This window comes from Bos indicus x Bos taurus, chromosome 4, assembly GCF_003369695.1.
Source record: "Bos indicus x Bos taurus breed Angus x Brahman F1 hybrid chromosome 4, Bos_hybrid_MaternalHap_v2.0, whole genome shotgun sequence".
Lineage (NCBI taxonomy): Eukaryota > Metazoa > Chordata > Mammalia > Artiodactyla > Bovidae > Bos > Bos indicus x Bos taurus.
This window is the reverse complement of record NC_040079.1, coordinates 72,447,384-72,471,922: the sequence shown is the minus strand read 5'-3', so window position 1 is coordinate 72,471,922 and position 24,539 is coordinate 72,447,384. Positions and strand designations below refer to the sequence as shown.

At 43.1% G+C, this 24,539-nt stretch overlaps 1 pseudogene; it reads right to left on the bottom strand.

Moving 5' to 3' along the window:
* Positions 1-7,525: 7,525 nt before the first annotated feature.
* LOC113891889 lies at positions 7,526-7,955 on the bottom strand (annotated as a pseudogene).
* Positions 7,956-24,539: the final 16,584 nt, after the last annotated feature.

Genomic DNA, 24,539 nt, shown 5'->3' with positions numbered 1-24,539 from the left:
CCTTAGGGTCCCTCCCAGGGCCTGGTGGGGGTGGCGGATCCATACTGGTGAGGGACCTGAAGCTTAAGATTCATGGTAAATTCTCCCCTGCTCTTCCCTATTAAAGAGGAATACTTTCTCACACCAGAAAGGCATGCCCTCTCTTCTATATGGGAAGAATTTCTCCCTGCCTGTCGCCTTTACCTCATTTACATCTGCTCCTCAGTCCCAGCAGTGAACTTCGCCCGTCTGTCTCCTGATACCACCTCTACCAAGGCCATCAGCAAACTTGGAATCCCAACAACTCTTTCAGGTCTCTCTCACTGGGCCTCCACACAGCATTTGCGCATTGTCACATTTTTGCATTTTCCCTCCTAGAAACAGCTCTTTTGGCTTCCATGACATAACCCCTGCGCCTCACCATACTCTGATTTCCTCTCTCACCCTGCTGTTGTCTCTGTCTTCCTAAATGTTGGCCTTCCTTCAGGTTCCAGCCTTTTCCAGCTTTTTGGCCTACACACAGCCTGGAGTGATGGCATGAAATGAAATGGAAAGTGTTAGTTGCTCAGTCATGTCTGACTCTTTGTAATCCCGTGGACTGTAGTCTGCCAGGCTCCTCTGTCCATGGAATTCTCTAGGCAAGAATACTGGAATGCGTAGCCATTCCCTTCTCCAGGGGATCTTCCCAACACTGGGATTGAACCTGGGTCTCCTGCATTGCAGGCAGATTCTTTACCAACTGAGCCACCAGGGACTCCCATAAACAGTGGTGGATACCTGCTTGCTCTGCCTTCCGAGTCTAGATCTTCAGCCTAGACCTTTAGACTGTGGGCTCAAGGCAGGGACCATATATCATTTAGGTTTGTATCTCCCATACCCAGCAGGTACCTAGTACGTGTCTGAATGAATGAATAGATGAGTGTTTACTGATGAGACCGAAGTTATATACCATTAAGTTGGAATGCTTAACCATGTGTGAAGTACTTTATACGGAGTGGAAAATACAGCAGTTTCTATCAGAGTGGCTTTCAGTCATCCCATTTAACTCTTCATCAGAAAGGAGAAGTCCTAAATATGAGAAAAGTGAAGACAAAACAAAAAACCCAACAGACCAGCTCCATTTCACATGGAGGTCAGAATAAATACAGCTCGTTTTCATTAGAAACTCTTTGAAACCACTCTCTGGCATCTTCTCTTCTGAGCGGTTCTGGAAAACAATTTGCTTTAGCAGTTTGGTGAAGAAAGGCCAAGAAACGTAGAATTTCTTTAAACGTTTTTTTTCTGTTCTTTCAGTTATAGTCGATGACAGCTTCAAATTTTCTTAGACTGACATATATAAAATTGGACGGCATTTCTTTGTTGTGCAACTCCTAAATTCTTTCATCTGTTTTGAATATATTTCCCCCTTGAAGTCTGAATACATGCCTAGACTCTGTCTAAACACAAATTGTTTGAACAAAGAAGAAAAAGATCTAATTTAAGAGATCATTGTCCCTGAGCGGCACTGAAATCTCATTTGTTTGAATTTATTCACTTTTCCCAAACAATTGTTTAGTACACTAAAAAAAAAAAAAACTGGGATCTTAATTGAATTAATGCAGTATCTTTTCGGTAATAACGTCCTCTTAGGCTGTATAATAAATCAATTAGAATCCTACTCTGTGGCTAATATTTTGAGCTCTATCAGTATTCAGCTTCCAGTTTTGTTACTCTGTAAGCAAGAGATGAGGTGAAACCCACTCACAGCCCACACTTTTTGAAGTGAAACTGGGAAATCTGAAATTCTTGGAGGAAGCCAGTAGCGGCATGGGTTGTCTGTCTTGAAGGCTAGGAGAAATGGCAGATGTGAAGAGAGAAGGAGTTAAATAGCAATGCCCGAGAGAGAGGCAGAGTTCTGGAGGCTGCAAGAACCAGCAAGGAGCTTGAGAGTCCCTGCAAGAGGACTGAGTTCCTTTGCCATTGGAGCGTGGTTCTCGGGATGTGGTCACCAAGCAGCAGTAGCCATAGCACCTGAGAGCTTGTTAGAAATGCAGATTCTAGGGAATTCCTGGGAAGTCCAGTGGTTAGGACTCCAGTGCTCTCACTGGGTTTGTTCCCTGGTTGGGGAACTAAAATCCACAAACCATGTGGTGCAGGCAAAAAAAAAAAAAAAAAAAAAGCAGATTCTAGGCCCTTACCCCAGACCAACACGATCAGACTCTAGAGTCAGGGCCCAGCCATCTAGGTTTTAACAAGCCCCCTGATGATTCTGAAGCCCATTTAGGTTTGACATCTGCTTGGAGGGAGGTGGGCCACCACCGTGCCTGTGAAAATGTTCTATTAAAAACATCATTACTGAAATTTTTCTTAAAAAAATAGTGTATTTTAGGCAATACTACACAGCTGATTTATTTTCTAAAGGAAACCAATTTATCTGGCTTTTTTTTTTTCTTTTCTCATGGTTACTGTCTGGGAGATAAGTGACATCATCTCCCATGATTGGGTGCTAAATAGGATCCATTTTTAAGGATGGGTGTAGAGGAACATTCTCAAGTCTCAGTATGGTTGATTACCCAGAGAAACAGGATAGATTGTCTTCCTGCTAAAATTATACAAGTCTTTATTAAATTTCACATCATTTGTATGTTATTATTTTCATTCAGTTGGTATGGCAAACAAAACAATTTGAGGTAGTAATTTTATCATTGCCATTAACTGAACTAAACTTTATTTTAACTTTCTACTTTTTTTCAAGCTTTTCCTTCTGTGTTCACGTTGGAGTGTTAATAGCGTGTCAAACTAATTGCACTCCTCATGGTCTAATTCTATTCACTGTCATTTTTGGCAGTAAAATTTCGAGTTTGGCATGCTCTCACACTGACACGGGCTTGCTAAATTAGCTGAGCAGAATCTCAGAACTGCTAGAATAAATCCAGGCAGAAAAAAAATCCAAAAATATCATCCAGGATCATACAGGACATTTAAGAATTCTGGTTGGCTTATTTGTCCACTCCAGAAAAAGCTTGTTCTGTTGACCTCACCCTTGCCACTCTGGTTTTATTGATGATGGTGTTTGCTTTCAGAGTGTGTGAAGGACTCCATGGGTTACACATGACATGACAAAAACCCAACTCAAATTGATTTCAGCAAAGGAAGGTTATATTTGCTCTCATAACTGAGAAGACAAGGAGTGATCTGGCTTCAGGTGTGGCTGACGCCAGGGGCTTGAATGGTGTTGTATCAGGTAGTCTCTACAGTGGTTCCCAGTGATTCTTGCCTGCTGGTATTCTTACCCTCTGTATTCCCTTTCTCTTGAGTGTAAGGTAGGACCTAGAGACTTGCTTCAAAGAGAATAGGGCAAAAGTGACAGATGTCATTTCCCAGATGAGGGCATGAAAGCACTGACTGCTGCCTTGTTTGCAATTGCTCACTCATTTTTTCCAGAGAGTTCTGGCTGGGTGACTCAAGCTGCCATGTTGTGGGTAGCCCTGTGGGGAGGCCCAGGTGGCAAGAAATGGACGTTTCAATCCTAGAACCAGTAAGAACCAGAGGCCTGCCAATAGCCACATGAGCTAGCTTTTAAGTGGGTCTTCTGAGACTTAGGACAGCCGTGTGAGTACAGCCTTTCTCCTACTGGGGCCTTGAGAAGACTGTGCTCCTGGGCACCATGTTGACTGCAGCCTTGTGAGAGACTCTGACTCTAGGTGGACCCTGGAACTTAGTAAATATCTGCTACATCATCAACAGGATTACTATTTCCACTGTTCTTTAAATGTAGAAACAAAATCTGCACTTGGCACTTCAGATAATGATTAATCAGCTCACCCTGTTCTGAACACTTCTAATAATATAGTTCAGTCTGCAATACATGTGTTTTTTTTTTTTTGAGGGGGGGACAAGTGTTGCCACATCATACCATTGATTCAAGTTGATCTTATAATGAACAAAAAGTCTCTGCTTTTGTTTTATGTGAACTGCTGATAATCACATTGTCGCTATTCTGAACTCAGCTACTGAACACTGATGCTTATAGCATTCTTCGTTGTTTGTGCCCAGTGCTTTTGAATCTTTTCCTTTGTCCAGCAAATCAGTTGGATGTGCACTGTTGTTGGGTGGAGAGTTTGTTCGTTGGGTGAACATGCCGTCCATCCTGTCCCCCAAGGCATTGAGTGAGCTCATTCTAGACCCACTTTGGCTGATAATCAACCTGATCTCTTTGTTTAGTTGGCTATGGATGCTCCTAATGGTTCTAATTGTCAACTCAACATGGCTTCATATAGTCCACATGAGTGCCATAAAAGCCCCTTTCAAGTACTTGATTAAAATTCATATTCTGTATGTGGTCTGCATTATTACAACCTTATCAAAAAAGAAAAATATTTTATTGTTTCCAAATCATCATCTGTATTTCCGTCACTCAGAAGCCCCAGGAGGCAGGTTTCTTTATAACTTTTGCATTATATTATTGCTAATGTGTAAGAGTTCTGCTGTTCCATATTTTTGTTAACACTTAATATTATCAGAAGTAATTTTGTCAGTTTTGTGAGGGTGAAATGGTATCTTATGGTTGTTATAATAGGAGACACCCAATTATTAGAGATTGAGCATGTTTCCATATTTATTGACTGGGTTATGGTTTTCTTTGCCACTTTGTATTATTTGATCATTTTTCTGAACTTAGATTTTAAAAATCTAATAATATATCTTAGACGTGTCTATACACATGAATGTGTAGAGTACGTCAACAAAAAATCAAATAACAGTCAAGCTAAGAAAAAAGAAAAGAGAATTTTATTTGAGCCAAACTGAAGGTTATAACCCAGGAAACATTCTCAGAAGCTCTGAGAACTGTTTGATTAATCAGGAGTTAGAGATGCAATTTTATACATTTTTAAGACAAAGAATTTGTGTGTCATATTGATAGGTTAACAATTGTGCACACAGTTCATCAAAGTTTTTTTTTTTTTTAAGCCAGTTGTATATGTATTGATACAGAACAAGCCTTTGGCCAATGTGACCCCTATATGAGATGAAAAGGAAATATTGATAATTTTAGGATTACAGTGCTGGCATCTGAAGAAAGGGACCAATTTTTCTCAAAGGTTGATTTCCTCCTCCTGTTTTTTTTTTGTTTGTTTGTTTGAAATGAAATAGTTTTTATTCTTCAGCAACTACCAAGATGACCCCCAGAGGTTCCAATAAGACAGTAACAATCCACCCTGCAGCTTTACTTCATGAAGGAGGGTGAAATCAAATCTATCTAATCTGAAGATCGGGCCTCAGCACGAGCCGGCCTCGGGGAAGAGAGGAGGGGACCGCTGTGGCGGAGGCAATGCTGTGGAGAACAAGGCACAGATGTGGAGCAATGGAGACACAGCCAGTCAGGGCTGACTGATTGCCTGCACAGCCCACCAAGTCCCCACAGATTTGAGCCAAGTCGTTTAGAAGGGATTCAGGCCACTGCATTGTTCTCGCAGAGGAGCAGCCAGCGTGCGCCCTCCTGCTCACTAGGGCTGGGAAACCGTGCAGCAATTTCATGACAGCTTCTGCTAGATATTTCCTGCTATCTTACTTTGTGTCCAAATCCACCTAAAGTACACACTGGTGTCCCCAGTGACTAAGAAAGGCTTTGTGCTCACTTTTTTAAAAAAATTTTAATTGGAGGCTAATTACTTTACAATATTGTGGTAGTTTTTGCCATACATTCACATGAATCAGCCATGGGTATATATGTGTTCCCCATCCTGACCTTCCCTCCCACCTCCCTCCCCATCCCATCCCTCAGGGTCATCCCAGTGCACCAGCCCTGAGCACCCTGTCTCATGCATCAAACCTGGACTGGTGATCTCTTTCACATATGATAATATACATGTTTCAATGCTATTCTCTCAAGTCATCCCACCCTCGCCTTCTCTCACAGAGTCCAAAAGTCTGTTATTTATATCTGTGTCTCTTTTGCTGTGCTCATTTTTAATTGTAGTTGATCCTGTTATGCAAAATAATAATTCAAACAAAATAAGAAAACAACACTGCAGAGTCTTAGGAGGGGCTGAGGGCTTTGTCCCAATTCCTCTTTACATGAAAATCCTGTTGCCACAGTGGGGAAAAAAAAAAAAAAAAAGCCAGCTGAGGCAGCTGTCTCTAAGACCCTCAGATCACTGGTGAGGAAACTGCAGCTCCAGTTCAATAGGCGCCAGGCCCAACCAAGCCCACAAGGCAAGCATCCCCTTAGAGGGCAGAGATCAGGGCCAGAGTGGGTCTTCCACACACCTTTTATACAGCTGCTCCAATTCTTTGCTTAGTCTGTGCTGGGGCTGAAACTCATACATCATTGCATTTATGATCTTGCAAGACTGAAAACAACATAAAAAAGCCATGCCTTTTTTTTTTTTAAGTTTCCCCCAAAGAGGTTTTGCAATCTACTTTTTAAATTAATTTATTCCTTTTGGAAGATTCACACTGAAAAGACAGGAGAATTATCAGTTGCCTAATTCACATCATTAATGGGAAGTAGGTATTTAAAGAGTATTAAAAATACTTAAGACCATGAACTCCTTCCTCGGATGTTTCATCCTGCTCCTGTGTGTCCCATTCAATGGATAACAGCTGGTCCAGAGCAGGACTCCCCGGGAAGAGTCCACTCTGACTGTCTGCCCTACTATCCAGAAGCAGTGAATCAGGCCTCTGAAATATTCCTTTTCTGCGTGAAAGACCTTCTTCTTTTCTATTGTAGAAAAATGTTGCAACCTTGCCACGAGGCCAGCTCTACTCTCAAGACATCAGTCCTTCTGCATGCCCCCTCACCAAGCCACACATATGACAGTCATGGAAAGGACTCTGACACAGATAAAGTCCAAAGGGAGAGCCTGGGGTCTAATCCCGTGGTGACTCCTGTGAACCTGAAAATCACAAGATGGGATGGCAAGGAACCCCTAACCCACAGGGCACTTTCAGAGGTGTGGCAGGGATGGGTCACACAATCTGTCTAGGAGGAAGGGAGCTTCTGTGACACCACAGACCTGATGGGGTAAAAGGGATGGTCACCAGACCTGCAGAGGTCAATGTGAGATAATACAGAACATCTGGAACATGATAAGTGCACACCATAAATGCAGATTATTATGCAAATGAAACTTAAAATGGCATTCTTAATCCTGTTTGTCCAGTCATAACGGACCTGTGATCGCATTCACCCATCACATCTCAGCTGGACAGCCATTTACCAGCTTCGTGAAGCCCAAACACCTTGCTGTAAAAGGAATATATGCATGTGAACAAACATCTCCCCTCACCCTGCTGAGTCCAGGAAGCAATAAAGTGAAAACTACCAAAGATAAAAGACAGGGTCAGTTACTATACTTAGCTCCAGCTATATAACAGAAGTAGCCCCTGGCACCAACTTCAAGAAAAAAAAGTGAAAAATACAGTTTAAATATTTGAATTTCAAAATGTTGATGTTCTCCTTTCCTAAGGCACAGTTAAGAGGCCCCAGAAAAACTGGTAATGCTGAGGGGTGTGCCCTGGAAACGACATGTCTGTGTTGCTGTGCGGCAGTGATAGGGAGGTGTCATTCCAAGGCAGCCAGCTGCTCTATGGCAAAGCAGACTTTCTTTGCAGTTTCTTCAAATTCTTTCTGTTTATTGTTGGCTTCCTTTGCGATTTTGTTCTTGATTCTTTCTTTATCCAGTTTCAAAAATTCACTGAGGGTTAATTCTTCAAACTGCTTCTTGACAGAAAGGAAAGCACAACCAGATGAATGCTTTTTATGTTCTTCTATAGGGTCGTCATCTGGCTCCCAGCCTTCCAACTCCTTGAAGCAGAAGAAACACTGAGCCAAGTCAGGCTTGCTCTCAGTGGGACAGTGGATGAAGCCTGCCGGCAGCCATCTGCTCCGAGATGCAGACGCAGCCCTCTAAGAAGGGCCAGTTCTTAAATGTGGAGATGCAGTGGTTCTTGAGGTAGAGCTCCCAGGCCGGAGGCAACCACCGGGTGCCCATCCCACTGCCACCAAGTGATGCCTCGATTCAAATCCAGCGGTTGATGGCCTCTGCGAGGCATGTCGGGGCATCCTCCTGTTTTAAGGAGGTCTGGTTAATGTATAACTTAGATGTACACTGCACATTGGGAAAGTCCTACCACAAAGGGCTCACGTCATTATTTTTTTCTTTTTGTTTTCATTTGATTGTCCTACCATAGAAAAACATTTATGATTTTTCCTCCTCATCTTCCTCCTTTTGATCGTAAATCTTTACAAAGAAAGCATTAGGTGATCAACTATTTGGTCCCTTGTTGCCCGGATGGTTCCTTGCCTGCCCTAGATCATGTCCCTCAGTGCTGGGCCTTGAAAATGAGTTCTTTCTTTCTTTCCTTTTAGAGAGTTATGCTAAGGGCTTATAGTCAATCCTAGGGTGTCCAAGAGGACTTAGGCCAATTTTATCTTACATGTGCATTGTGCATGTCCAGTATCTTGTATAGAATTATAGATTTGATCAGCAGTTTCAATTCATTTGAATTCATTTTAAATTCATGTTAAAATTCAGTTTAATTCACTAAGCATTGTATATGTGTATGGCGATGGTTTAGTCGCTAAGTCGTGTCAAACTCTTGTGACCCTGTGGACTGTAGCCTACCAGGCTGCTTAGTCCATGGGGTTCTCCAGGCAAGAATACTGGAGTGGGTTGCCATTTCCTTCTCCAGGGGATCTTCCCAACCCAGGAAATGAACCCAGGTCTCCTGCATTGCAGGCAGATTCTTTACCAACTGAGCTATGAGCGGGGCTTTGTATGTGTATATATATAATCATAGTAAATTAATTAAATGCAGTAAATAAGCATATAAATATATTGATGGAGAAAAGTTTTATAGATTATGCATTCGTTCAGTCATCTCAATTTGTACAATCATTGTACATGTGCTTTTGACAGTAGACTTAAAGCAAGCAGTGATACATGTCATGAGTAATTTGATAGCCAGGAAAAGGATGATAACGCATATTATGAAACTAACAACTGTCTGGAAAGCAGAGAGGAAAAAATTTCCTAGTCCTGAGGGGAGTCAACTAAATAGGTCATTTAAAAGGGCAGTGTTTCTTACATCTTGTAACTATTTTGCTCTTTGGAAAATTTTTCCCAGGCATCTGTCAACCTCTTTAGAACTGCTGACAAAAGTGCAACAAGTAGTGTGAGTGATAGCACAAATGTTATGTGTTAACATAATATTAAACCACAGATCTCTGTCTTGCAGGCTTTCCAAAAGCTGTCTGTATGATACTTGACATGGCGGGGGCTGCTGGCATCAGTGACTTATGGTTGTTTTTTTTTTTTTAATTTAATGTATCTATTAAACAACTAAGGGACAGAGCAAAGGTTCCTAGGGTAAGTTGTGTCTGGTCTTTAAGAATTGAATATAATTCAGAAAAGGGATGGACATATTAATGTGCTGGGAATTTGAACCTGAAAGGTTAGGCCAGAGGGAGATTGATCTGAGTAAGTGGTAACATTCAGTTCAGTTCAGTCGCTCTGTTGTGTCCGGCTCTTTGCAACCTCATGGACTGCAGCATGCCAGGCTTCCCTGTCTGTCACCAACTCCCGGAGCTTGCTCAAACTCATGTCCATTGAATTGATGATGCCATCCAATGATCTTGTCCTCTGTCATCCCCTTCTTTTCCTGCCTTCAATCTTTGCCAGCATCAGGGTCTTTTCCAATGAGTCAGTTCTTTGCATCAGGTGGCCTAAGTAATGGAGTTTCAGCTTCAGCATCAGTCCTTCCAATGAATATTCAGGACTGATTTCCTTTAGGATGGACTGGTTGGATCTCCTTGCAGTCTGAGGGACTCTCAAGAGTCTTCTCCAACATTAGGAACACTGAGAAGTCAGTGACAGGAATTCCAAGAGATTTAAGTTGACCTTGTATTGCCCGAGGAATTTGATGACAAATCAAACAGTTAATTGTCCCCTGTAGCTTTGTGATAGTTTTACTAAAGAGTTTTCATTCCATCTTAAGCATTGGCACAAAGTCATGGCCAGAAATAGAACAATAACTTTCAATTTTGATGGAGACAGACACTTTGACAGAGAGGTAATTGGAACTAGTAAGATAAGTATTACAGACCGGCCTCAACTCTTGGATTAGCTGTCTACCACTGCTGTCATCTTCTTGTTCTGACTTGGTGGGGCCTTTCTTAGTCAAAGCCGGCTGTCAGAAATACAAGTTGCACTCCATTCAGGAGGGGAGGCCTTATTGAGGTGAGAAAGGTGAATCCCACAGCCTACTCCTTGAAGTTTTGCAGCACAGGGATTTGCTAACAATACTGATATGGTCCTTTCCAACATGGTTGTAAAGAGTCCTTTATTTTATGTCTTTTCCAATGGACAAAATCTCTGGGGTCCTTAAAGTCTAGTTCTCACTGGAGCTCACTATGGAAGGAATCAGTTACTAATTCGTCAAGCGCTTTGATGTGTCCTTGACAGTAATGTAGAATATCACATTTAAGAAGCGTTGGTTTATAAGTACCTTCATCTAGATGCATAGGTTGTCTAGTAATTATTTCAAAAGGAGACAGTGCTGACCAAAGTGGATAGACCTAAGGTTGAAGAATACCAAGGGAAGGACTTTTGGCCACGGAAGAGGAAAAGCCTCTGAAAGTTTAGGCAATTGTGTTTTAATTGTGCTGTTGGATCTTTTATCAATCCTGAGGCCTGAGGGTGATAGGCACAGTGAAAATGCTGCATTATCAGCCAAATCTCACAAGTAGATTTAATGACTGCTCCAGTAAAATAGGTTTTCTGGTCACTGTGAAGCTCAAAGGAATCCCTCAAACTGGAACTGTTCTTTTCAATAGTAATTTGCCTACCGTTAAGGCTGTTGCTCTTCTGCAAGGAGACACTTCCATCCAGTGTGAAAAACATGTCTACCATTACCAGGATGTATTTGTAGACTTGAGAGGAAGGCACCTGGATAAAATCCAGTTGCCAAACTTGAAAGGGTTCCTTTGGGAGGGGAAAGTGGCCTTGAGAGCCATGAAAGGGCTTATCAGGATTATATTTAGGATAGATAAAGCGTTGGTCATAAATTTTACAAGCTATAGTGGGAGAAGGTTTCGAGATGTATTGTTTTCCCCATAATATCATTTTTTTTAAGATGCCCAGTGGATCAGGAAGTGAACATGTTGGAGTAAAGGTAATTAAACCCTGTGCTGTTGTTTAGTCACTAAGTCATGTCCGACTTTTTTATGACCCCATGGACTGTAGCCCGTCAGGCTCCTCTGTCCATGGGATTTCCCAGGCAAGAATACTAGAGTGGATTGCCATTTCCTTCTCCAGGGGATCTTCCCGACCCAGGGGTCAAACTCACATCTCCTGCACTGCAGGCAGATTCTTCACCACTGAACCACCTGGGAACCCCAGTTGAACACTTGCTGCTGCTGCTGCTAAGTCGCTTCAATCGTGTCCGACTCTGTGTGACCCCATAGACAGCAGGCAGCCCATCAGGCTCCCCCGTCCCTGGGATTCTCCATACAAGAACACTGGAGTGGGTTGCCATTTCCTTCTCCAAGGCATGAAAGTGAAAAGTGAAAGTGAAGTCGCTCAGTCGTGTCCGACTCTTAGCGACCCCATGAACTGCAGCCCACGAGGCTCCTCTGTCCATGGGATTTTCCAGGCAAGAGTACTGGAGTGGGGTGCCATTGCCTTCTCCGAGTTGAACACTTATGGGTACTATAAACCTTTTATCTGATCTGAACCATATTTGTGAGATGGGATCAAAATATACGCTTTTTTCTTACAGGCCTGCTTTTCATTTTCTGAAGCTAGTTCTTCAGCCTGCAAAAGAAGTTTCTTAACAGTTTCATCAGAGTTATGTTTGAGCAGAGGACATACTCAAAATTAGGAGAGAACAGACTTAAGGCAGCTTGTTTGGTTTCTTCATCAGCCAGTCAACTCCCTTTGGCTTCTGTTGAATCAGATTTGGAATGTCCAGATGTTTTAACGATGGCCAGCTGTTTGGGCAATTGGATGGAGTCTCATGGTTTTGAGACTAGCTGTCTATTCTTTTTTTTTAATTAATTCATTTTAATTGGAGAATAATTGCTTTGCAATATTATGACGGTTTCTGCCATACATCAACATGAATCAACCACGGGTGCATGTGTCCTTCCATCCTGAACCCCCTTCCCACCTCCCTCCCCACCGCATCCCTCTGGCTTGTCTCAGAGCACCAGAGTGTCCTGCTTCATGCATCAAATTTGCACTGGTCATCTATTCTGCATATGTTAACATACATGTTTCAATGCTATTCTCTCAAATCATCCCACCCTGGCCTTCTCCCACAGAGTCCAAAAGTCTGTTCTTTACATCTGTGTCTCTTTTGCTGCCTTGCATATAGGATCATCATTGTTGTCTCTCTGACTTCTGTATATATGCGTTAATATATTGGTGTTTCATTTTCTGACTTACTTCACTCTATATAATAGGCTACAGTTTCATCAACCTCTAGCTGTTTATTCTTTAATAAGCTGATTAGAAGAGCTAAGAAATATCCATAGCATTCCAAAATCATGCACTACTCTGAAACCATAGAGGCTATCAGTATAAATATTGACTCCTTGATCTTTGGCTAATTGACAAACCCTACTCAATGCAGTCAGTTCAACTTGTTAGGCTGATTTGGTGCCTGGTAGATAAGAACTTTCAATTATTTCTGCTGTTGAAGTTACTGCATACCCAGTTTGATAATGTCCTTCTTCATTGTTTGACAAGGATCCATCTTAAACCGAATTAAATCAGCCTTATCAATGGGAACTTCTTGTGAACTTGTCCTAGGAGTGAGAAGATAGTTAACATTCTTGTGAATCAGTCCTAGGAGTAAGAAAATACGAGTTAGCGTGATTCGGCCATGCTGTTGTCATCCTGATGCCCTGGAAGCAGAGTTGTGGGGTTAAGACTATTACATCAAGCCAAGTATTGCACCATGCGATGACCTTGAGGGATGGGATGGGGGCGGGGGAGAGGAGGGAGACTCAAGAGGGAGGTGATACATGGATAATTATGGCTGATTTGCACTGTTGTGTGGCAGAAACCAATACAACTTTGTAAAGCAATTTTCCTCCGATTGAAAAAAATTAGCCAAAATGTTATCGGGTGACGAGAGTAACAGTACTTCCTAAGAGGACAAGCGACTCACTCACAGAATAGTGTTGAATATGATGAGAATTTGACAGTCAACTGATTGAGGAACATAAATAGAGGAGACCTTTGATGGAGACCATTGTAAGTTCTTTAATAGCTTTGCATAAGAGAGATGTTGCTGAAATAACCCTCATACAGGGTGGGAGCCTTCTTGTCATCAAATCTAACTCCTGACAATAATATCCTACAGGTCAATTTTGGTCACCGTGGCTCTGAGTTAATACACCCAGGTGTTTCCTCTGTCTTCATGCTCCAAGAGAAAAAATGGTGATGTATAGTTAGGATGGCTGAATGTTAAAGCCTGAGCTAATGCAGATTTTAAACCATTTATAACTTTCCTCCCTCTATCATCCATTCAGTTGGGTCTGGCTGGTCAGTCTTTAATAATGTGTACAGAGGTTGGGCAATGTGGGAAAAACTAGGTCCCCAATTTGTGCAATGTCTGGTTAGACCTAGAAATCCTCTTAGTGGTTTGCTTAGGGGAGTGATAAAGCTGGGATTCCTTTAATTCTTTCAGAGTCAATCAATATTCCTTCTTTAATATTAAGTGACCTGAATATTTATGTCACAGCGGGTTAGCAGAATGGTAGTTTGTCTTTGAAAGTCTTATGCTGCTTAGAAGCTAACAGTTGTAATAGATGGATAGTATCTCTTTGGCAGTCTCGCTGCTCAGTCCTGGAAGTAAATCATCTATGTATGGAAATAAAGCAGAGCCATTAGGAAAGTTGCACATCAGCCAAATCAGTTGAAACAAATAAGTAGGGTTTTTAGTATAGCCTTGTAGTATAACCAGCCAGGTATATTGACCCTCTTCCCATGTGAAGGTGAAGAGTTGGTGCCTTGCTTTTTCAACTGGAATGCTAAAGAATACACTACATAGAAATAGTCGGTGTCCGCTGGAAGGGCTGAGAACAGAGTGTGAGAATAAGCAGGAATCACAGGCTGGAAAGGAGTCAGAAAATTATTTATAGATCTCAGTTCCTGAACAAACCTACAGTCTTTTTCCATTTGGCTTTCTTAACAGGAAAATTGAGTATTACAGCACTGATACAAGGAATTATAAATCTTTTTTCACAGAATTCCTGAATAATAGGTATTATTCCATTTACTGCCTCTGGTCTGATGGATATTCACTAATATTGGGGTCAGACTTGGAGTTATCAATAGTTAATTTAATACCAGGAGACACTTTAAATTTGCCAGTATCTGAGGAAGAAGATGAAGATTTCTCAAGCGCTTATAATAGTAAATGATTAATTTGCCCTTGGTTTGTCTGTTTTCATAACCATTTTTTTCAGTAATTATGTTCTGATATGATTCTATGTCTTCTAAATCTAAAACCATTTCACATTTACATGAAAAGCAATGTGCACATTATATGCCTCTAAAAGGTCTCATCCTGCCAGATGAATTATACCACATTTTAACAAAAGGGAATACATATTTCCCTGTGATAGTATCTAGCAAAAAAGTTATAGGCTATCATTAATCAACCGGGATACTGTACTTAACTTTCTAAGTTTCACTTAACATCACTTAGTATGATAATTTCTGGGTCCAGTCATGTAGATGCAAATGACATTATTTATTTCTTTTTTATGACTAGCTGTCTCTTGTATGTATATAACACATCTTCTTTAATCTGTGTATGTATATTATGATTGCTTCCATCCCTTGGCTGTGGTAAATGGTGCTGCATAAAGTTGGGGTACATGTGTCTTTTCCAGTTACAGTTTCCAGCAGATACATGCCCAACAGTGAGATTGCTGGATCATACAGTACCTTTGTTTTTAGGTTTTTAAGGAACCTCCATCCTGTTCTCTGCAGGGCCTATTATGAAACTGCATTCTTAAGCAGAGGCAAAGGAGGGTTCCCTTTGCTCCAGGCCCTCTCCTGCGTCTATCTTTGGCACACTATTAGATGTATAGCAAACAAACAGGAGGAAGGTGATATACCCTTGTCATTTTGATTGTTGTTATTATTGTTCAGTTGAGTGGTGGTGTGTGACTAATTGTGACCCCATGTACTACAGCACGTCAGGCTTCCTATCTCCCAGAGTTTGCTCAAATTCATGTCCATTGAGTCGGTGATGCCATACAACCATTTCATCCTCTGTCATCTCCTTATCATCCTGCCTTCAATCTTTCCCAGAATCAGGGACTTTTCCAATGAGTCAGCTCTTTGCATCAGGTGGCCAAAGTATTGGAGCTTTAGTTTCAGCATCAGTCCTTGAGTGAATATTCAGGGTTGATTTCTTTTAGGACTGATTGGTTTGATCTCATTGCAAACCAAGGGACTCTCAAGAGTCTTCTCCAGCACACAATTTAGAATTCTTTGGCACTCAGCCCTCTTTATGGTCCAACTCTCCCATCAATACATGACTACTGGAAAAACCATAGCTTTGCCTGTACAGATCTTTGTTGGCAAGTAGTCCCTTGCAGCTGCCACCTAACCTGCTAATCCCTTGACTACTGATTGCTGATTGATTCTGTGTCATTACACTAATGTGACATGGAGAAGCATTAGGTGCACAGATCTTAGGTACAGCTAGTTGGAACCACAGCAGGGATTTACAGTGGGTTTTCTTTTTCCTCCCAAGTTGGTCACTTTCCGTGTATCAGTGTCCATCCTTTGAAGCATGGCCCTGGCAGGTGTGGACTTCGTATTTGCCAGTGTTTTCAGGGGATGTTGCTCTAAAAACACACATTCTAGCCTCCCAGATTCCTTTTTTGGGTTGCTCTTTCTAAATCTGTCTATCTATATGGAGGCCTATAAAAAGTTCTCAAGGAAATTTTAATCATGACTCACACACGTACAAAGCTGGTTACAATATAAACGTGGCTTGGCTTCCTGTGACCCTTGCTAGGTCCTCCTTTGTCATTGCAAATGGCATTCTTTCCTTCTTTTTGGGTGGCTTTGTGCCTTTCGCTGGTAAATATGTACCACATGATGTTGTCCATGCATGTGTCGATTTCCCTCTCGGTTGCTTCTGTGTTTTGTCTCTTGGAACTAGTGCAGCCGTGAAGTTTGGGGTACACATGTCTTTTTAAAGTACAGCTTCATCTGGCGACAGGCCCAAAGATAGGGGGGCCAGATCTTAGGCTGTTGGAGTCTTGAGTTTTTTCAAGCACCGCTCTGCTATTCTTTACAGTGGGTGTTGACTAATTGACATTCCCATGGGATGCCGAAGAGCGTTCCCTTTTCTCAGGTCCTCTGCAGGGTTCCTGGTTTGCCCACATGTTAATATGGCCCATCCTTTGGGCTCAAAGGTGATAATGAGTTGATGGGTGTTGTTTCCAATTTTAATTTTGTTTTGGAAAATAGCCAATTGACATTGTGGTGGTCCTTCTCTGTGGATCGAGAGGGCCTCAGCCTTTGATATATGTGGATCTCTTCTCCCCCAAATGGCCCTCCCTGCCATGCTGCCATATGATGTCACACAGAGTTCAGTGTGCTCCACAGCAGACCGAGTTGGTCATTTATTTTGAATAGAGCCATGTGTACAGTCCTACAAGACCTGCTGCTGCTGCTGCCGCTGCTGCTAAGTCGCTTCAGTCGTGTCCGACTCTGTGTGACCCCATAGTCGGCAGCCCACCAGGCTCCCCCGTCCCTGGGATTCTCTAGGCAAGAATACTGGAGTGGGTTGCCATTTCCTTCTCCAATGCATGAAAGTGAAAAGTGAAAGTGAAGTTGCTCAGTTGTGCCCGACTCTTAGCGACCCCATGGACTGCAGACTACCAGGCTTCTCCGTCCATGGGATTTTCCAGGCAAGAGTACTGGAGTGGGTTGCCATTGCCTTCTCTAACAAGACCTTCTAGAACACCCAAAAAAGATGTCCTTTTCATTATAGGTGACTGGAATGCAAAAGTAGGAAGTCAAGAAATACCTGGAGTAACGCAAATTTGGCCTTGGAGTACAGAATGAAGCAGGGCAAAGGCTAATAGAGTTTTGCCAAGAGAACTCACTGGTCATACTAAACACCCTCTACCAACAACACAAGAGAAGACTCTACACACGGATATCACCAGGTGGTCAATACCGAAATCAGATTGATTATATTTTTTGCAACCAAAGATGGAGAAGTTCTATACAGTCAGCAAAAATAAGACCAGGAGATGACTGTGGCACAGACTGTGAACTCCTTATTGCCAAATTCAGACTTAAACTGAAGAAAGTAGGGAAAACCACTAGACCATTCAGGTATGACCTAAATCAAATCCATTATGATTATACAGTGGAAGTGAGAAATAGATTCAAGGGATTAGATCTGATAGACAGAGTGCCTGATGAACTATGGATGGAGGTACATGACATTGTACAGGAGGCAGGGATCAAGACCATCCCCAAGGAAGAGAAATGCAAAAAGGCAAAATGGTTGTCTGAGGAGGCCTTACAAATAGCTGTGAAAAGAAGAGAAGCTAAAGGCAAAGGAGAAAAGGAAAGATACACCCATTTGAATGCAAAGGTCCAAAGAATAGCAAGGAGAGATAAGAAAGCCTTCCTCAGTGATCAATGCAAAGAAATAGAGGAAAACAATGGAATGGGAAAGTCTAGAGATCTCTTCAAGAAAATTAAAGATACCAAGGGAACAACATTTCATGCAAAGATAGTCACAATAAATGACAGAAATGGTATGTACCTAACAGAAGCAGAAGATATTAAGAACAGGTGGCAAGAATACACAGAACTATACAAAAAAGATCTTCATGACCCAGATAATCATGATGGTGTGATCACCAACCTAGGGCCAGACATCCTGGAATGTGAAGTCAAGTGGGCCTTAGGAAGCATCACTATGAACAAAGTTAGTGAAGGTGATGGAATTCCAGCTGAGCTATTTCAAATCCTAAAAGATGATGCTGTGAAAGTGCTGCACTCAATATGCCAGCAAATTGGAAAACTCAGCAGTGGCCACAGGACTGGAAAAGGTCAGTTTTCATTCCAACCCCAAAGAAAGGCAATGCCAAAGAATGCTCAAACTACCATACAATTGTACTCATCTCACATGCTAGTAAAGTAATGCTCAAAATTCTCCAAGCCAGGCTGCAACAGTATGTGAAATTCCAGATGTTTAAGCTGGATTTAGAAAAGGCAGAGGAATCAGAGATCGAATTGCCAACATCTGTTGTATCACAGAAAAAGCAAGAGAGTTCCAGAAAAATATCTACTTCTGCTTTATTGACTATGCCAAAGCCTTTGACTGTGTGGACCACAATAAACTGTGGAAAATTCTGAAAGAGATGGGAATACTAGACCATCTGCCCTGCCTCTTGAGAAACCTGTATGCAGGTCAGGAAGCAACGGTTAGAACTGGACATGGAACAACAGGCTTTGGAACAACAACCTAATTTCCTGTTTCCAAATCAGGAAAGGAGTACGTCAAGGCTGTATATTGTCAACCTGCTTATTTAACTTATATGCAGAGTACATCATGAGAAACTCTGGGCTGGATGAAGCACAAGCTGGAATCAAGATTGCCAGGAGAAATATCAATAACCTCAGATATGCAGATGACACCACTCTTATGGCAGAAAGCAAAGAAGAACTAAAGAACCTCTTGATGAAAGTGAAAGAGGAGAGTAAAAAATTGGCTTAAAACTCAACATTTAGAAAACTAAGATCATGGCATCTTGTCCCATCACTTCAGGGCAAATAGATGGGAAAACAGTGGAAACAGTGTCAGACTTTATTTTTGGGGCCTCCAAAATCATTGCAGATGGTGACTGCAGCCATGAAATTAAAAGACACTTGCTCCTTGGAAGAGAAGTTATGATCAACCTAGACAGCATATTAAAATGCAGAGACATTACTTTGCCAACAAAGGTCAATCTAGTCAAACCTATGGTTTACCAGTAGTCATGTATGGATGTGAGAGTTGGACTATAAAGAAAGCTGAGTGCCGAAGAATTGATGCTTTTGAACTGTGGTGTTGGAGAAGACTCTGGAGAGTCCCTTGGACTGCAAGGAGATCCAACCAGTCCATCCTAAAGGAAATCAGTCCTGAATATTCATTGGAAGGACTGATGTTGAAGCTGAAACTCCAACACTTTGGCCACCTGATGTGAAGAGCTGACTCATTTGAAAAGACCGTGATGCTGGGAAAGATTGAAGGCAGGGAGGAGAAGGGGATGACAGGGGATGAGATGGTTGGATGACATCACCAATTCAATGGACATGAGTTTGAGTAAACTCAGGGAGTTGGTGATGGACAGGGAGGCCTGGCATGCTGCAGTCCACAGGTTTGCAAAGAGTAGGACACGACTGAGCAGCTGAACTCAACTGAACTGATATGTACAGTCGGTGCCAACTCCCTAAGGATCCTGTCTCCACCATGCCCCGTTATTCCCCTGTAGCAACCATAGTGAATGAACTTACATTTGTGTATGTGTACAAGTCTAGTTCCACCAAAGCACAGTGGTGTCTGTGGCTGGAAGAGCCACATGAGTCTGAAAAGTCATGGAGTCTCCATCTCTCCCAGGGTGGGGTTGCCACCTCCAGCTTCCTTCCTAAAGATTTGCTGCAGAATGGGATGACAGCAGCCTCAGCCGGGCAAATTTGTGTATGTATGTGAGTCTGTCTCAGTTTTGTAAATATGTTCATTTGTATGATTTCTTTTTGGATGCCACATGTAAGGCCTATCATCAGATATCTTGTTTTTTCTTTGTCTGTCTTTGTTCCCTCAGTATGTCAGTCTCTGGGTCCATCCACGTGGCTGCAAATGGCATATTTTCATTCTTTTTAATGGCTGAGTAGCATTCCCTCGTATTCGCGTCCTCCATGTTCTGGTCCATTCTCTGTCGATGGACATTATGGTTGTTTCCATGTCGTGGCTGTTGTCAGTAGGGCTGCAGCGAACTTTGCAGTCCTTGTGTCTTTCTCAAGTAGACATCTCTCTGTCAATAAACCTCCTTATATATCAAGAGAATCGGGGGATTGCTGGATCAGAAGCTCTCTTTGTTTTCAGGATTGGAAGGACCTTCTATGCTGTTCTCTACTGTGGCTGTTACCTATTTACTGCAGAGGCACAGGAGGCTCCCCTTTCTTCCAGGTCCTCTCTTGCATTCTTCGTTTGCAGCCATTTTGATGATGCCCAGTGTGTGGTCTTTGAGGCAATACCTCTTTGATTTGCAGTTTTCTAGGGATGAGCCATGGAGAGGAGTATTTTATCTGATGGAGTTCTTTTTTCCTCCCCATGTACAAGGTTTGTGAAATTTACCCTTTGAGAATGGCTCTGGAAAGCCTGCTGCAGCTGCTAAGTCGCCCCAGTCGTGTCCAACTCTGCGCGACCCCATAGACGGCAGCCCACCAGGCCCCGCCGTCCCTGGGATTCTCCAGGCAAGAACACTGGAGTGGGCTGCCATTTCCTCCTCCAATGCATGAAAGTGAAAAGTGAAAGTGAAGTCGCTCAGTCGTGTTTGACTCTTAGCGACCCCATGGACTGCAGCCTACCAGGCTCCTCCGTCCATGGCAGGAGGAGCATTTTCATTTCCTCCGTCCATTTTCTAGGCAAGAGTACTGGAGTGGGTTGCCATTGCCTTCTCCCTGCTTCAAACTGTTATTTGATGACCCACTCTCAGGCAGTCCTTGAGTGCTAGAGTCAATTTCAGCCCCACACAATTTGTGAATTTGAAGTTTCCGCATGGGTTTTGAAGTTGTTACCAGAAAGTGCCACAAGGTGGCAGCACTGGGTGATTCCCATGTGCGCTCGAGGGGCACCTGGGCCTCCGTGAAAGTCGGCTTCTCCCGGTTACCCTTCACCCGCCTTCCCACCAATCCCAAACCCTGGAATTTTGCCCGGCTGAGGCTGCTGTCATCCCAATCTGCGGTGAATCTTTAGGAAGGAGGCTGGAGGTGGCAACCCTGCCCCGGGAGAAGTGGAGACCCCATGACTTTACAGAGCTCTTCCAGCCACAGGGACCACTGTCCTTTGGGTGCACTAGATTTGTTTAAGCTCTGGAGGGCGGACCCCCATTTGTAGACTGTGGTTCCATTCCAGGGGACAAGCACGACAGGCCCAGTGAAGGCTCAGTTTCTGGCACAAGCTTCTCAGCTTCCTCAGCCCAATACCATGCAGCCCTGGGTCCCAAGGCTGCTATGGGTGCAGGCATGGGACTCCAGCCCAGGTCAGTGTGCCTCAGCAGAATATAGTAGGCTTTCCATTTATGTGCCAAATCAATGTTTCTTTTGTGTGGCTTAGGGTAGACTCTCCATGATGTGTGTGGTCATGGGAACAGCAACTTCAGGTCCACAGAGATGTATATGTAGTCTTGTAGGGCATTTTGCCCGTCTGTCTGGGTTGTACAGGAGGATGAGTAGGGTTCCCTGTCCTTATCTGGAGGTCCTTGTGGAGGCCTGTTTTTATATCTGTATGTCTGCATGTCTCTGATGATGCAACTCCTGATGATTCCCCTCTGAGGTTTTTCCAGTCGGACCAAGTGGGTTTTCAGTGTGTGAGTCACTGTCTCTTTTCTCAGTGAGTCGATGTGATTGAATTTTGAGCTTCCTCCTGGAAGTGATACCGTATGATATTGGTCTTCCTGGTCTTCCTCTGGCTGACTGGCTTGGCTTCCTGGGGTCCTCGCCAGGTCCTTCTTTGTCGCTGCCGGTGGCACTCTTTCCTCCCTTTTGGATGACTTGTGCCTTTCCCTAGTATGTTTGTACCACATCATGTTGTCCAGGCCTGTGTTGATTTCCATGTTGGTTGCTTCTGTGGTTTGGCTCTTGGAAGTAGTGCTTCTGTGAAGGTTGGGGTGCACATGTCTTTTCAAGTGTATTTTCCTCAGTAACAGGCCCAAGGATGTGTGCTCCAGGTCTTAGGCCATGGCTGTCTTGAGGTTTCTTAGGCACCTCTCTGCTTTTCTTTAGAGAGGTTGTTAACTGACATTTCCAGTGGAGGCAGGAGAGGGTTCCCTTTTCCTAGGCCCTCTGCGTGGTTCCTGGTTTGCCCACTTGTTGATGGTGTCCATCCTGTTGGCTGGGAGGTGATACCGAGTTGTTGGGTGTTGTTTCCAATTTTTATTTTGTATTGGAGAAGAGCCAGTTGACATTGTGGCGGCAGATCCAGGTGGACCGCAGAAGGACTTGGCCGTCCATATACATGCATCCGTTTTCCCAAAACTGCCTTTCCATCCAGGCTGCCTCATGACATTGGGCAGAGTTCTCTGTGCTTCACAGTAAGACCTTGTTGGTCATTTATTTTAAATAGAGCCGTGTGTACATGTAGATGCCAACTCCCCAAGGATCCTGCCCACCCCACCTCCCCCCTCCCTTCCAGTTTATTCCCCTTTGGCAACTTTAAGTTCATTCTGGATATCTGTGAGTCTGTCTTGGTTTTGTAAATATGTTCATTTGTATGATTTCTTTTTGGGTGCCACATATAAGGGATGTCATCGAATATATTGATTTTCTCCTTTTCTTAATTCCCTCAGTATGTCAGTCTCTGGGTCCATCCACGTGGCTGCAAATGGCATATTTTCATCCTTTTTAGTGGCTGAGCAGCATTCCCTCCTATATGTGTCCCCCTTGTTCCTGGTCCATTCATGTGTCGGTGGACATTATGGTTGCTTCCCTGTTGTGAGCAGGGCTGCAGTGAGCTTTGTGGTGCCTGTGTCTTTCTCAATTAGACTTTTCTCCCTTGATGAGCCTCCATATATGAGCCCAATCAGGGGACTGTAGGATCAGAAGCTCTCTCTGTTTCTAGGATTAGACGGACCCTCTATGCTGTTATCCGCTGTTGCTTTTAATTATTTACTGCAGAGGCACAGACGGTTCCCTTTTTTCCTTTTTTCTCTTGCATTCATTGTTGCAGCCATTTTGATGATGGCCACTGTGGGCTTTGAGGTGATACTTCTTTGACGCTTTGATATGCAATTTTCGAATGATGAGGCCTGGAGAGAAACATTTTCTGTGATGAAGTTTATTTTTTCATGTATGCAATGTGTGAAATTTACCCTTTGATATTGGCTTCTGGAAAGCTTGTGCCGTTTCAAATTGTTATTCAGTGATCCACCTCAGGCCAATCTTTGAGGGTTGGAGTCTTTTCCTGCCCCACAGGCCTTGTGAGTTTGAATTTCCAGGAGGCAGGGAGAAATATCAATAACCTCAGATATGCAGATGACACCACCCTTACGGCAGAAAGCGAAGAACTAAAGAGCCTCTTGATGAAAGAGGAGAGTGAAAAAGTTGGCTTAAAACTCAACATTCAGAAAACTAAGATCATGGCATCTGGTCCCATCGCTTCAGGGCAAATAGATGGGAAAACAGTGGAAACAGTGACAGACTTTATTTTTGGGGGGCTCCAAAATAACTTCAGATGGTGACTGCAGCCATGAAATTAAAAGATACTTGCTCCTTGGAAGGAAAGTTATGACCAACCTAGACAGCATATTAAAAAGCAGAGACCTTACTTTGCCAACAAAGGTCCATCTAGTCAAGGCTCTGGTTTTTCCAGTGGTCATGTATGGATGTGAGAGTTGGACTATAAAGAAAGCTGAGCGCCAAAGAATTGATGCTTTTGAAATGTGGTGTTGGAGAAGACTCTTGAGAGTCCCCTGGACTGCAAAGAGATCCAACCAGTCCATCCTAAAGGAAATCAGTCCTGAATATTCATTGGAAGGACTGATGTTGAAGCTGAAACTTCAACACTTTGGCCACCTGATGCGAAGAGTTGACTCATTGGAAAAGACCCTGATGCTGGGAGGGACTGGGGGCAGGAGGATAAGGGGATGATAGAGGATGAGATGGTTGGATGGCATCACCGACTCTATGGACATGAGTTTGAGTGAACTCCGGGAGTTGGTGATGGACAGGGAGGCCTGGCGTGCTGCGATTCATCGGGTCGCAAAGACTCGGACACCACTGAGCGACTGAACTGAACTGAACTGAGAGTGGTTTCTTCATGTTGTGTGTGGTTATGAGAAGAGCAACTTGATTCAGGTCCACAGAGATATATATGTAGTCTTTTTGGGGACTTTGCCCGTCTGTCTGGGTTGTACAGGGGGATAGGTAGGGTTCCCTGTCCTCTCCCCTAGGTCCTCATGGAGGCCTGGTTTTATATCTGTATGTGATTATGTCTGTGATGATCCAAACTCTTGATGGATTCCCCTTCCTGAGGTTTCATGAGTCAGATCGATACATGAGTTTCCAGGGTGTGAGACAGTGTCCTTTTTCTCAGTGAGTTGATATGAATGAATTTTGATCTTCTTCCTGGAAGTGATACTGTATTATATTGGTCTTCACTATCTGATTGACTTGGCTTCCAGGGATCCTTTCTAGGTCCTTCTTTGTCGCCGCCAGTGGCATTCTTTTCTTATTTTCGGATGGCTTTGTGCCTTTCCCTTGTATGTTTGTACCACATCATGTTGTCCAGGCCTGTGTCGATTTCCCTGTTGGTTGCTT